This window comes from Camelina sativa, chromosome 20, assembly GCF_000633955.1.
Source record: "Camelina sativa cultivar DH55 chromosome 20, Cs, whole genome shotgun sequence".
Lineage (NCBI taxonomy): Eukaryota > Viridiplantae > Streptophyta > Magnoliopsida > Brassicales > Brassicaceae > Camelina > Camelina sativa.
In genome coordinates this window covers 18,477,203-18,488,808 of record NC_025704.1, presented here as the reverse complement: position 1 = coordinate 18,488,808, position 11,606 = coordinate 18,477,203, and the positions used below count along the sequence as shown (strand labels likewise).

Genomic DNA, 11,606 nt, shown 5'->3' with positions numbered 1-11,606 from the left:
GTGTCTTATTGTGTTTCTTTTAGATTCTCTTGATGTATTCATATTCAGATGATCATTCGATGACTTTCGTTTCTGAAGGCAATACTAGCGAGCGCTTTTGCTAAGAAAGACTACAAAAGAGCCGCAGCTACAGCTTCTCGTGTACTGCAGGTACTGCATATTTTGTTTAAGTTTGTGGAAGCCTATGTGCCCTGCAGGACTAAATCTTGTGACAGTTGGGATTGGTTCTCGGGTTTCTACTCGCGGCTATACTTGGAGCAGCGTTGCATTTTGGAGCAAAAGTGTTTACAAAAGACGATAAAGTTTTACACCTCATTAGCATAGGACTTCCGGTGATTACTTTACATCCCCTTAACTCTTTAATCAAACAAAGATTATGACATAACATTTTGACTAAATCCGGTTCTTGTTTACTAAAGTTTGTCGCAGGGACACAACCAGTCAATGCTTTGGCGTTTGTATTTGATGGAGTTAACTTTGGAGCATCCGATTTTGGTTACGCCGCAGCTTCACTGGTGGCTATAGTTTGCATTTTGTGTTTGCTCTTCCTCTCATCGACTCTTGGTTTTATTGGACTTTGGTTTGGTCTCACTATATATATTGTCTTTGATGTTTGTAGTTTAGGATTCTCAAACATTGGATTTGATGTTTGTAGTATTTTACCTCTGCTGTTAATGTGATTGTTGCCTACATGAATAATTCTTGGTTATAGGATAGCCACTAGTCAGTGTCTCAAACTTTGGTTTTGTGATTCTAAATGCTCTGTTATTTCTATTGTAATATGTTTTATGTTTTGTATGTTTGAAAATTAATTAAAATGCAATATTTTCTAATTTTATAAAATTTTAAATGTTTACACATTTATACCACTTCTATTCTATTTAAAATTTTTAAATTTTTAAAAACAATATTTTCAAAAATAAGAGACCCAAAATAAGAACCTACCAATAAAAGAGAAAATTTTATCTAAGAGATCATCTATATACTTATTTAAGCAACCTTTTAAACAAATAACCCTACTCCATATAAAATATTACACAAAATGCCATTGTATTTTAATACAAAATATAATAACAGAATCTTAATATAAATTTGTTGTAACCTAACAATGATTATCCAAAAAAATAGTAATTATTAATTTATTAGATTACAAGAAATCATTAATAAAATAATTTTGAAATTATTTAATAAAATAATATTAAAATTATTTCAAAATTATGTAATAAATAGTTAAACAGATTCTATTTATTGTTTTAGAAATTTTAGGAAACAATAACAGACTATTTAGAAAATTAAAAAACTTAAATTTATTTATAAAACTAAGATTAAATATTTACATATCTAAATCATTTAATAATAACAAATATGTATTAAAATTAGGATACAACATTGTTTATATTTTTAAAATATATCTATATAGTTATTTAAGCTATGTTGTTAAAAAATTAACCAGTTCTGATGTGACATATTACGAAAATGCTATTATATTTTAATTATTCTAATAACTAACAAAAGAAAAGTTTAGATTTGTTTACAAAATAATAAAACTCTATTTATTGTTTCATAAATCTTAGGAAATAATAACAAACTATTTAATTAGCTAAAACTTAATTGTTTATACACAATATTCACTATATAAACAATACTAAGTGTATAATATTGATAATATACATAACCTAATTGTAATTTTCACCTATAAAATTAATATACAACATGTTATACCAATAACTTCAATTTGTAAATTTGGTATATTAAGATCTCTAAACACAATCACATCAATTTGTAATACCAAATCATGGGTCAATACATGTTTTGTTAGATTTTTTTGGTTTTACCAAATGTATAGTTAACGAATTTGATATTGTACCAAACCAAAATAGTAGTACCAACTACGGTCGAAATCAGAGTATGACCTTAAGTAAATTAAATATATGATTTTATAAAATATATAGAATTAATAAATTTTCTACTATTATTTTGTAACAAACAAATCCAAATTTACATAAATATTTTCTCACGCTGGTAACATTATTCTACAAAATATTAACATGTATTTATGAGTCGGATAATAAAACGGGTAATAAGATGGGTAACGAGACGCTAAAAAATTAAATTAATATTCGATACTCGATCATTATTCATGGATAATATAATTATTATACCCTTCACTCGACCCTAAAGTTGCGGATACCTTTTTCGGGACGGATACAAACCGAGAAACGGGTCTAATACGGGTATCGGTAGTAGTTTCCAGGCCTACCTATTAGTAGATTCAACATAAACATAATATTAACAAATAACAAAATAAAAAAAAATTCTCTGCGCTACCAGCGCGGGTTATTATCTAGTGGGTTCTTATATTTAAAAAAACACACAATTAATTCATATAAAATTTAACAACCCCTACTTAGAGACTACCGATAAACTTGGTCTAACCCAAAAATAAGTACCATCGTTTAGAAATGAACAGGAGCCTTTTGCCGAACACAGTGAACAAACCAACCTGTAAAAGTATAGCGTTGTTTACACTTAAGTGCATAGTTTTAAATAGTTGAGGCAGTTATTAGCTTTTTGGGGGAGAATTTTTTAATGAAGTTGTTTAAAACTTCTAAGTGGACGAAGTCATATCATTTTGCTTCCTAATTAGTAGGAAACACAGACCAAACATCCCTTTCACTAATGACATGTTTATCTCTGTTTAGATATCTAACGATGGTACTTAGTTTATGATATAAATAGAACATAGTTTATGATATAAATAGAACATGAATCCAAGCATATATAATATTAATGTAAGTAAGTTTATATCAGTAATTTAGTTTAAAACTTCTAAAATCTATTGTTATCCAGCTAATAGTTTGATGTTCAATGTTATCAAAGTAAAAAAGCACATTTTCTGCATATCGAAATATTTAAAACTAGGATATATCCCGTGCTTAAAGCACGGGTCAACATTTTAAAAAAAAATTATAATATAATAAGAAAAATTAATGTTTTATTTTTTTTAAAAAGTTATTTTGTTTGAGATAATATTTATTTTAAATTGTTATGTAAATCTATTAGTCTATTTGAATAATAATTATTTTAGAATATTATATTATTTTATTTTTGACGTATTATTACAGTTTTATATTGTTTGTTTGTTGTATTTGCATCATTATTTTGTGAAATTAATGTTTTATTTAATATTAAAATTACTATTTATTAATTTATTATTTATATAAATTTAGTTTTACCAACTTGCCAATGTGGAAATTAAAACACATTTCATATAATGAGTAATATATCTTTGTTTTTAAAAATTCAAATCACAATATAAATCGAATTTAATTATTAAAAATAATTGTATTGTATACTTGGATATAAAATCTTAGTTTTAAAAATTATGATTGGTTTATATATTTTAAAAAAAAAATTAGTAATTTCATCCATAATTTATTAGAAAGAGAAAATATTTTTTTAGATTTTTTTAGATTTTTTAATATTTGATCTGTGAGTATTTTTTATTTTTAATTAATTGTATTTATTTAAATTATTTAATGAAGCTTAATTATTTTTTTCTAATGGCAATTGAATGTAATTTTTTACACATTTTAAGGTTAGTTTCATATTTGTACTTCTCAATTAATATAGTAGGATGAAATTTAAAACTTATAAAATCTAGTGTTATCCAGCTAAATAATTAAACATTTTATTGATGTTCGGCGTTATCAAAGTTAAAAGAATTGTAAAACATTTGCATACCCATATACTTTTTAAAAAGTACATTTGAATATAAAAAATTAAAATGGATTTGAATATATTTTCATAAATAAAATAGAGTTAAAATATCCAATTTTCAAAATGTTATCATTAAAGTTAGGAATTCTTAAAAATTGAAACCTATAGAATCTATTTTTAATTATTAATCTTACTACCTCTTCTTCTTTTCTTGTCAAAAACTACTCATAAACTAATTGAGTGGTATTATCAACTAATTCTCGGAAGGAAAATACTTAGGTTGACTCCTAGGGTGAACCTTTTTGTTCACTTCTTCCTAATCAACCAATCAGAATCTTCTATACATTATCTTGTTTATAAAAGTAAATCAAAATTAAATTAAAAAGTAATACATATTAAGGAAACAAATTCTGTATAATTTTTTTTTTAAGGAAAGTTAAATATTGGCTTGGTTTAGATTTTACAATTAGAATGAAATGATGTATTGGTTTGGGTTTACAAATAAGGTAATTAGGGTTTAGATTTTATAATTCAAACAAAATTATATGTCGGTTTGGATTTACAAATGAAGTGGTTAGGATTTAGATTTTACAATTAAAACAAAATTATATGTCAGTTTGGGTTTACAAATGAAGTGGTTAGGGTTTAGATTTTACAATTAAAACGAAATTATATGTCGGTTTGGGTTTACAAATGAGATGATTAGGGTTTAGATTTTATAATTAGAATGAAATTATATATCGGTTTGGGTTTACAAATGAGATGGTTATTGTTTAAATTTTACAATTAGAATGAAATTATATGTCGGTTTGGGTTTAAAAATTAGATGGTTAGGGTTTAGATTTTATAATTAGAATAAAATTATATATCGGTTTGAGTTTATAAATAAGAGGTTTAAGTTTTTAATTTTACAAATTTTATTTCCTTATTTTATAAGAAAGTGAATGAATAGATTTTTAAATGCATTATGACATATCAGATTCTTATTGGCTAAAATAATGAGAAATGAACAAAGGGGTTCACCTTAGGAGTGAACCCAAGAATTGTTCCGGAAGGAAACAAAGAGGCTATACAAACAAAACCACATTAGTGAATCCAAACACAATCCCTTCTATAAACTGTCAAATAAAATAGATCGATAGGAGATCAATACTATGTAATATAATATAGAAAGAATTACTCAAATGTTACCCAAAAGTTGGTTTATTACTCAAATCTATAAATCTTTTGAAAATTACTAGAATGTTTAGTGCCCTGGGTGTAATTACAATTTACCCCTTGGGTTTTGTTTTCCGAATTTGAGTAAAAAAAAAAAAAAATACACATCAACAAATTAAAATACACATCAGATATGAATTAACACGTCATTAAGCAGTTTTTTTAAGATCCACAGTTTTGTTTTCTCTCGTTTATATCAAAGAGAGGGAAAGTGAATAGTTTTAACTATTCACAAACCGCGAGAAAAAAAAATTATCGAAACTCTCGTCTCTCGTCGCCGGCGATACTGTCATTGTCCACTCTCTTGCCGTCAATCTCCCGCCGTCATCTCTCGCCGTCATCTCTCACTGTCATCTCTCACCGTCTTTCTTCGTCGTCGCACTCTGTTTCTTCAATTGGCTCTCTCTCTCTCTTCGTCTTCTTCGTCTTCTTCGTCTTCGTCTATCCGGTATGTGTCGACTGTTTAGTTTCGAGTTTTCCGGCTGAATGTGGGTTTTTTCGATGATTTACCGCTGATTGTCGCCGTTGTTAATGACGGCTGATTTGTTAGATCTATTCGATTCGATGGCTGATTTACTTTTTGTTTTATGTTGCGGCTCAGTTATTTTAGGGTTTATGGCTGATTTGTTAGATTTATTCGATTCGATGGCTGATTTACTGTTTGTTTTATTTTGCTGACGGATGAGTTGTGACTGAGATATTTTGTGCTTTAGATCTGAGTTATGTGTTTGTGGCTGAGTTATGTTATGCTTTGTGTATGAGTTTGTTTTATGTTATGGCTGATTCATTTTATGATTTACTTATGAACTATAACAGATGTCGATGGTGATTATTTCTTCTGAAGAACAAGCAAGGGATTACCCCCCAAGACTATACGCTAAAATAGAGTCTAGAGATATAAACACAAATTTCAGGATGAAAGAATTCCCTCAGATTAGGGAATCAATAGGACTGGATGCGTGGGAAGAAACGAAGAAAGTACCTATTGGAATAATCTCTAAGCTAGTTGATAGCCAATTCGTCTGGTCTGGTAAGGTTGTTCATTTCCTACTATGTAACCAGTTAAGGGTACATAAGAAGGAGCTTTGGTTTGTGGTCGGCGGTCAACCTATCAGGTTTGGGTTGAATGAGTTTCATTTTCTGACGGGGTTAAACATAGACCCAATGCCTACTGAACGGTTTGAACTTGAAGAGGAACACAAAGATTTCTTCAGACTTTTGAAAGTGCCTGGTGGGGCAGGTCCAACGCTACTTGAACTCAGGGAAGCATTAAGAGTGTGCCGGGGATGGGTTAACCTTGATCATCGTAAATGGTTGGGGCTGTTGCTTCTTCAACACATTGGACTTTATGGTTTGCATCATAACTCTAGAATTCCATATGAAAGTGCCAAAAGAGTTTTTGATGATGAAGCAATGAAGACGTATCCGTGGGGTCGGTCAGCATTTGAAGCTCTTGTTGATTCCATAAAGATGTTGAACCCTACGGGAAAGTCGTACACCCTCAGTGGGTTTACACCCGTGTTACAGGCTTGGGCGTATGAGTCCATCAAATGCTTTGGAGAACGGTTTGGGAATGCATCAGCTAATGATGGTGGCATACCGATGCTTCAATGGGGTGGAAACCGTACACGTTCATCGCTGGAAACCGCAATTGCTGAAGAGATCAAAGCGCTTGGTGAGGTAAGGTTTATATCTGGTTGAGTGATTGTTTAGTAATGGATGAGTTATGATGTAGTTATGGCTGAGTTATTGTTTAGTAACGGCTGAGTTATGTTTTAGTAATGGATGATTTATGCTTTAGTGTTGGCTGAGTTATGTTTTAGTAATGACTGATTTATGCTTTCATTAGTAATGACTGAGTTAAAACTTACTGATGGGTTTCATAATCTCTTATGTTACAGCTGCGTGTGATTAATATGGTTATGAAGGAAAATGGCTGCGAGCTATTTCATTCGTGGCCAGAAGAAGAAGACGACCCAGCAATCGATCGCCTGATCGAAGACATACATCTGAATACGTTTGTTAAAGGTTTTTGGGATGTTAAGGGGAGTGATAAGAAGAAAAAGAAAAAGAAAGCTGAAGCAGTTGTTGAGTCTGAATCTCCTCCCGCAAAGAAGCGGACAGTTCAGAAGATGAAAGTTTCCAACAGTCAGGAAACTAGTGAAGGAGTTGCACAGGAGAGGAAGAAGAAAGGAAAAAAGGTAAGTGAGGAGGAAGATGCTGGGGAAGATGATCTCTACGAATTGATCTCTAAGTTATACACAAGGTTTGACACCGTTGATAGGAACATTGAAAATGTATCGGCGAATCTGGAGAAGAAGATGGATGAAAGGATTGAAACCAGGCTTGGATCTTTTGAGACGGACCTCAAACAGATGAAAGAGCTCGTGCTTTCAAAGAGCACGACTGACCAGACTTTAAAAATGGGACAGGAACTAAATAACCTGGGACATGGACAGGAACTTCAGACATCAAAAGGTCCACCAAAAGTTCCGGTAATGTCTGGTTTATCTTTGTTTTATGGCTGATTTTTCAGAATGTTTAGGCTGAGTTATTATAATTTCAATTGTCTTCGCTATGATATACAGGAAAAGAACTCTTTGACTTCTCCTAAGAAGTCTCCAGATGCTAAGAAACCAGCTGATACGAAAACAGGGACTTCCACGAGGAGAAATGCCAAAGAGTTAGAGGCGTCAGAGAAGGCCAAAGAGTTAGAGGCGGGAGAGCCGGTAATGTCTGGTTTATCTTTGTTTTATGGCTGATGTTTCAGAATGTTTAGGCTGAGTTATTATAATTTTAATTTTTTTCGCTATGATATACAGGAAAAGAACTCTTTGACTTCTCCTAAGAAGTCTCCAGCTGCTAAGAAACCAGCTGATACGAAAACAGGGCCTTCCACGAGGAGAAATGCCAAAGAGTTAGAGGCGTCAGAGAAGGCCAAAGAGTTAGAGGCGGGAGAGCCGGTAATGTCTGGTTTATCTTTGTTTTATGGCTGATGTTTCAGAATGTTTAGGCTGAGTTATTATAATTTTAATTGTCTTCGCTATGATATACAGGAAAAGAACTCTTTGACTTCTCCTAAGAAGTCTCCAGCTGCTAAGAAACCAGCTGATACGAAAACAGGGCCTTCCACGAGGAGAAATGCCAAAGAGTTAGAGGCGTCAGAGAAGGCCAAAGAGTTAGAGGCGGGAGAGAAGGTAATGTCTGGTTTATCTTTGTTTTATGGCTGATTTTTCAGAATGTTTAGGCTGAGTTATTATAATGTCTGATTTATCTTTGTTTTATGGCTGATTTTTCAGAATGTTTAGGCTGAGTTATTATAATTTTAATATACAGGAAAAGAACTATTTGACTTCTCCAGATGCTAAGAAGTCTCCAGCTACTAAGAGACCAGCTGATACGAAAAGACGGCCTTCCACGAGGAGAAATGTTAAAGAGTTAGAGGCGGCAGAGGAGGCCAAAGAGTTAGAGGCGGCAGAGAAGGCCAAAGAAGTAGCTGCGTTAAAGAAGCCCAAAGAAGTAGCTGCGGCAAAGCAGGCTAAAGAAGTAGCTGCGGCTGGAGGTAGAGGTGGAGGTAGAGGTAGAGGTAGAGGTAGAGGTACAGGTAGAGGTACAGGTAGAGGTAGAGGTAGAGGTAGGGCGCCTACAAATCCTACTGCTGCTGTTGTGGCTGCTGGTGTTAAGCCGTTGAAATTTGTACTACCTGGAGGTTCAGAAGCTGGTGCAGAAGCTGGTGCAGAAGATATTACAGACGAGTATTTTGCTGAAGCCGACTCACTTGAACCTGAATCTGAGGATGATGAGGAGGAAAAGATTAGGCTTGATAGAATTAAAGCTTTAAGGCTGGAGAGTGTTAAGCTGTCAGCGGATGGGAGTGCATTGAATACACAACAAGATCATCCAAGCTGGATTTTCCCTAATATTGGAGACAACGGACTGACGTGCATGAGGAAGAACTGTTCACCTGGACCTGGAATATATGATCCTCTGGCACCTGTTGATCCGGTGAAGTTGCAGAAACTTTTGGAGTACCTAAAGAAAGCCGAGTATGACCCTTTAGACCCTTTTGCTTAACAAGTTAATAACAGCTTGTTAACATTATATTAACTTGTGTTTATTTGTTTGTTAGGAATATCCCGTTAGGCAAAGGCGGAATGGAAATTGAATTCTATAGGGTGCTAATGACCGAACGAAAGGAATGGCCAGTGAAGCCAGAAGAATATGGTAAATATGGGTGGCTTACTGATGAAGTAAGTTTATCTTAATGTCTTAGTTATTGTTGTCGTTGTCTGACTTATATTACATTATGGCTGCGTTGTTGTTTACTACTCAGTTTTCTGTTGTACAGCACTTGGGCGCGTTTATGAGAGTCCTTAGGTGTAGGTACAAACGAGATCCCTTCCCATTCCACAACAAACGCATTGCGTTTATAGACCCGTGGTTCACCAGTGAAATGGTTCACCGTCATTATCCGTTGTTCAAGTCCGAACCCAAGTTTTTTACAATGACTGGCAATTGTTATGAAGAATTAGTTAAAGGTTTGATTCCATCAGATGAACAAACTAATTTGAAGTGGATAGAAGATGTGGATCACCTGTATATTGCTCCACAAATTGGAGGCGATCACTGGGTGGCGCTGCACGTGGATCTCAACAGAAGGCATATTGATTGCTATGATAGCATCGTGGGACAAGTAACCGGAGAGAGTGAGCTTAGAATGCTGAATGCTTGTAGGGCGTTTACGCGGATGATTCCAGCAATGATGAACGCGAACGTTCCTCACGAAATTCGTACACCTACTTACAAACAGTTTACCTTCAGGAGGAGGACAGTCTCCAAGGTCCCTCAAAACGTACAGGTTGGTGACTGTGGCGTGTACGCTTTAAAGTTTATAGAATGTCTAGCGCTTGGTGTGTCTTTCGATGGAATCTGTGATCAAAACATCCAGGGTATACGTGTTAAAATGGCAGCAGAAATCTTCGATGAGTCACCTGATTTTATGAATCAGTTCACGTAAAAAACATTTGTATTTCTTTTGGTAGGTAGGAATTGCACTTTGGATATGTAAAAAAACCTTTGGATTTCTTTTGGTAGGAATTGTACTTGGATATGTAAAAAAACATCTGGATTTCTTTTGGTAGGAATTGTACTTGGATAAGAAAGTTCTTTGTTTAGTATCTTTTCAATGTTACGGCTGAGTTATGTACTTCACACGGCTGAGTTATAATTAAATATTGAATAAACATATATGTTATGGCTGAGTTATATATTTCGAACGGCTGAGTTATCTACTTCGTACGGATGAGTGAGTTATGGCTGAGTTATGAACTTGGTACGGCTTCGTTTAGTCTTTCGTGCCGTGCCTCGATATTACTAAAAGTGTTGTTGGGGAAGCCCAAACAATAATTCTGTGCCTGCTCAGATCCACACGCGTAATCAATTTATAAAGTTAGTTTTTTCACAATATATTATACAAAATAATTAAAAAATTGAACTCAAAATTCGAATAAAAAATCTTAAAATTCCGACAAATTGACTAAGTGATGGCTGAGTTATTGACTTACACGGCTGACTTATAAAATATTTGTAAATTTACATTATTATAACTCAACATTTAAATGTAAAATTGAATTATGAATATTACAATTATTATAACCAATAAAAAGTAATAATTATAGAGAAAGATTGATTTTTACACATTCTCACCAAGGATGTGTAAAACATACAACACATGACGTTTAGGGGTTAGGGTTAGGGTTAGGGTTGGGGTTTAGGGTTTGAGATGTAGGGTTCAGATTATTTGATTTTTGGATTTGGTTCTAATGTGTTTTAATGTGTATGGTTTAAGGTGGTAATATGGATATAATAATATTATTACCATTTGAATATTTTTTTAAAAATCAAAAAATCAAAAAAATATTTGGTTATTTCCGGTTATGGGTCGGTTATATTAATATCTAACAATAAATAACCCAAATTATATTGTAATTAAGTAGATTAGCCTAATATAACAGAAATTAAGCCGAATATATCCGAAATTAATTAAACATACCAATTCAAAAATATCAAATTGGAAAATTTATTTTATCGGTCGGTTCGGTTTAGTCGGTTATTTAGTCATTCTAATAAATAACCCAAAATATATTGCAATAAAGTAGATTAGCCTAATATAACCGAAATTAAGCCGAATATATCCGAAATAAACCAAACATACCAATTCAAAAATATCAAATTGGAAAATTTATTTTATCGGTCGGTTCGGTTAAGTCGGTTATTTAGTCATTCTAATTTGAGGGTTGGCTGAGATATCGTCTATTGACGGCTGAGTTATAATTAATCAGCGAGATTCTCGGGACGCAGCGAAAATCTCGCTGCACTCTGGTTGGTGGATTCAGCGGCGGTTACTTCCCATAATCCCGTACAAATAGGTTTGAGAGCCTGAGAGATTGAAATATTCCAACCTCCACAACTTTCCAAGATATAGAGAGAAAGAGATGGTGACTACTCGATCTGCGAGGCTGAGACGGGCTCGGGAAAGGATAGCCGCTTCGGCGAGCGGTTCCAGCCGAACTGAAACGTCGAATAATCCCTCCGCCCAAGAGGGCGTGGAAAAGTTCCGCTTTCGCGCACCTGTTCCGCATGTCGATATGACGGGTGCAGAAGGGAGC

At 33.4% G+C, this 11,606-nt stretch overlaps 1 long non-coding RNA gene across 1 annotated transcript; it reads left to right on the top strand.

Annotated features, from left to right (window-relative positions):
* LOC109131283 lies at positions 9 to 798 on the top strand. Its single transcript, XR_002036906.1, has 2 exons — positions 9 to 332; positions 420 to 798. It is a non-coding gene; the product is annotated as an uncharacterized LOC109131283 (long non-coding RNA).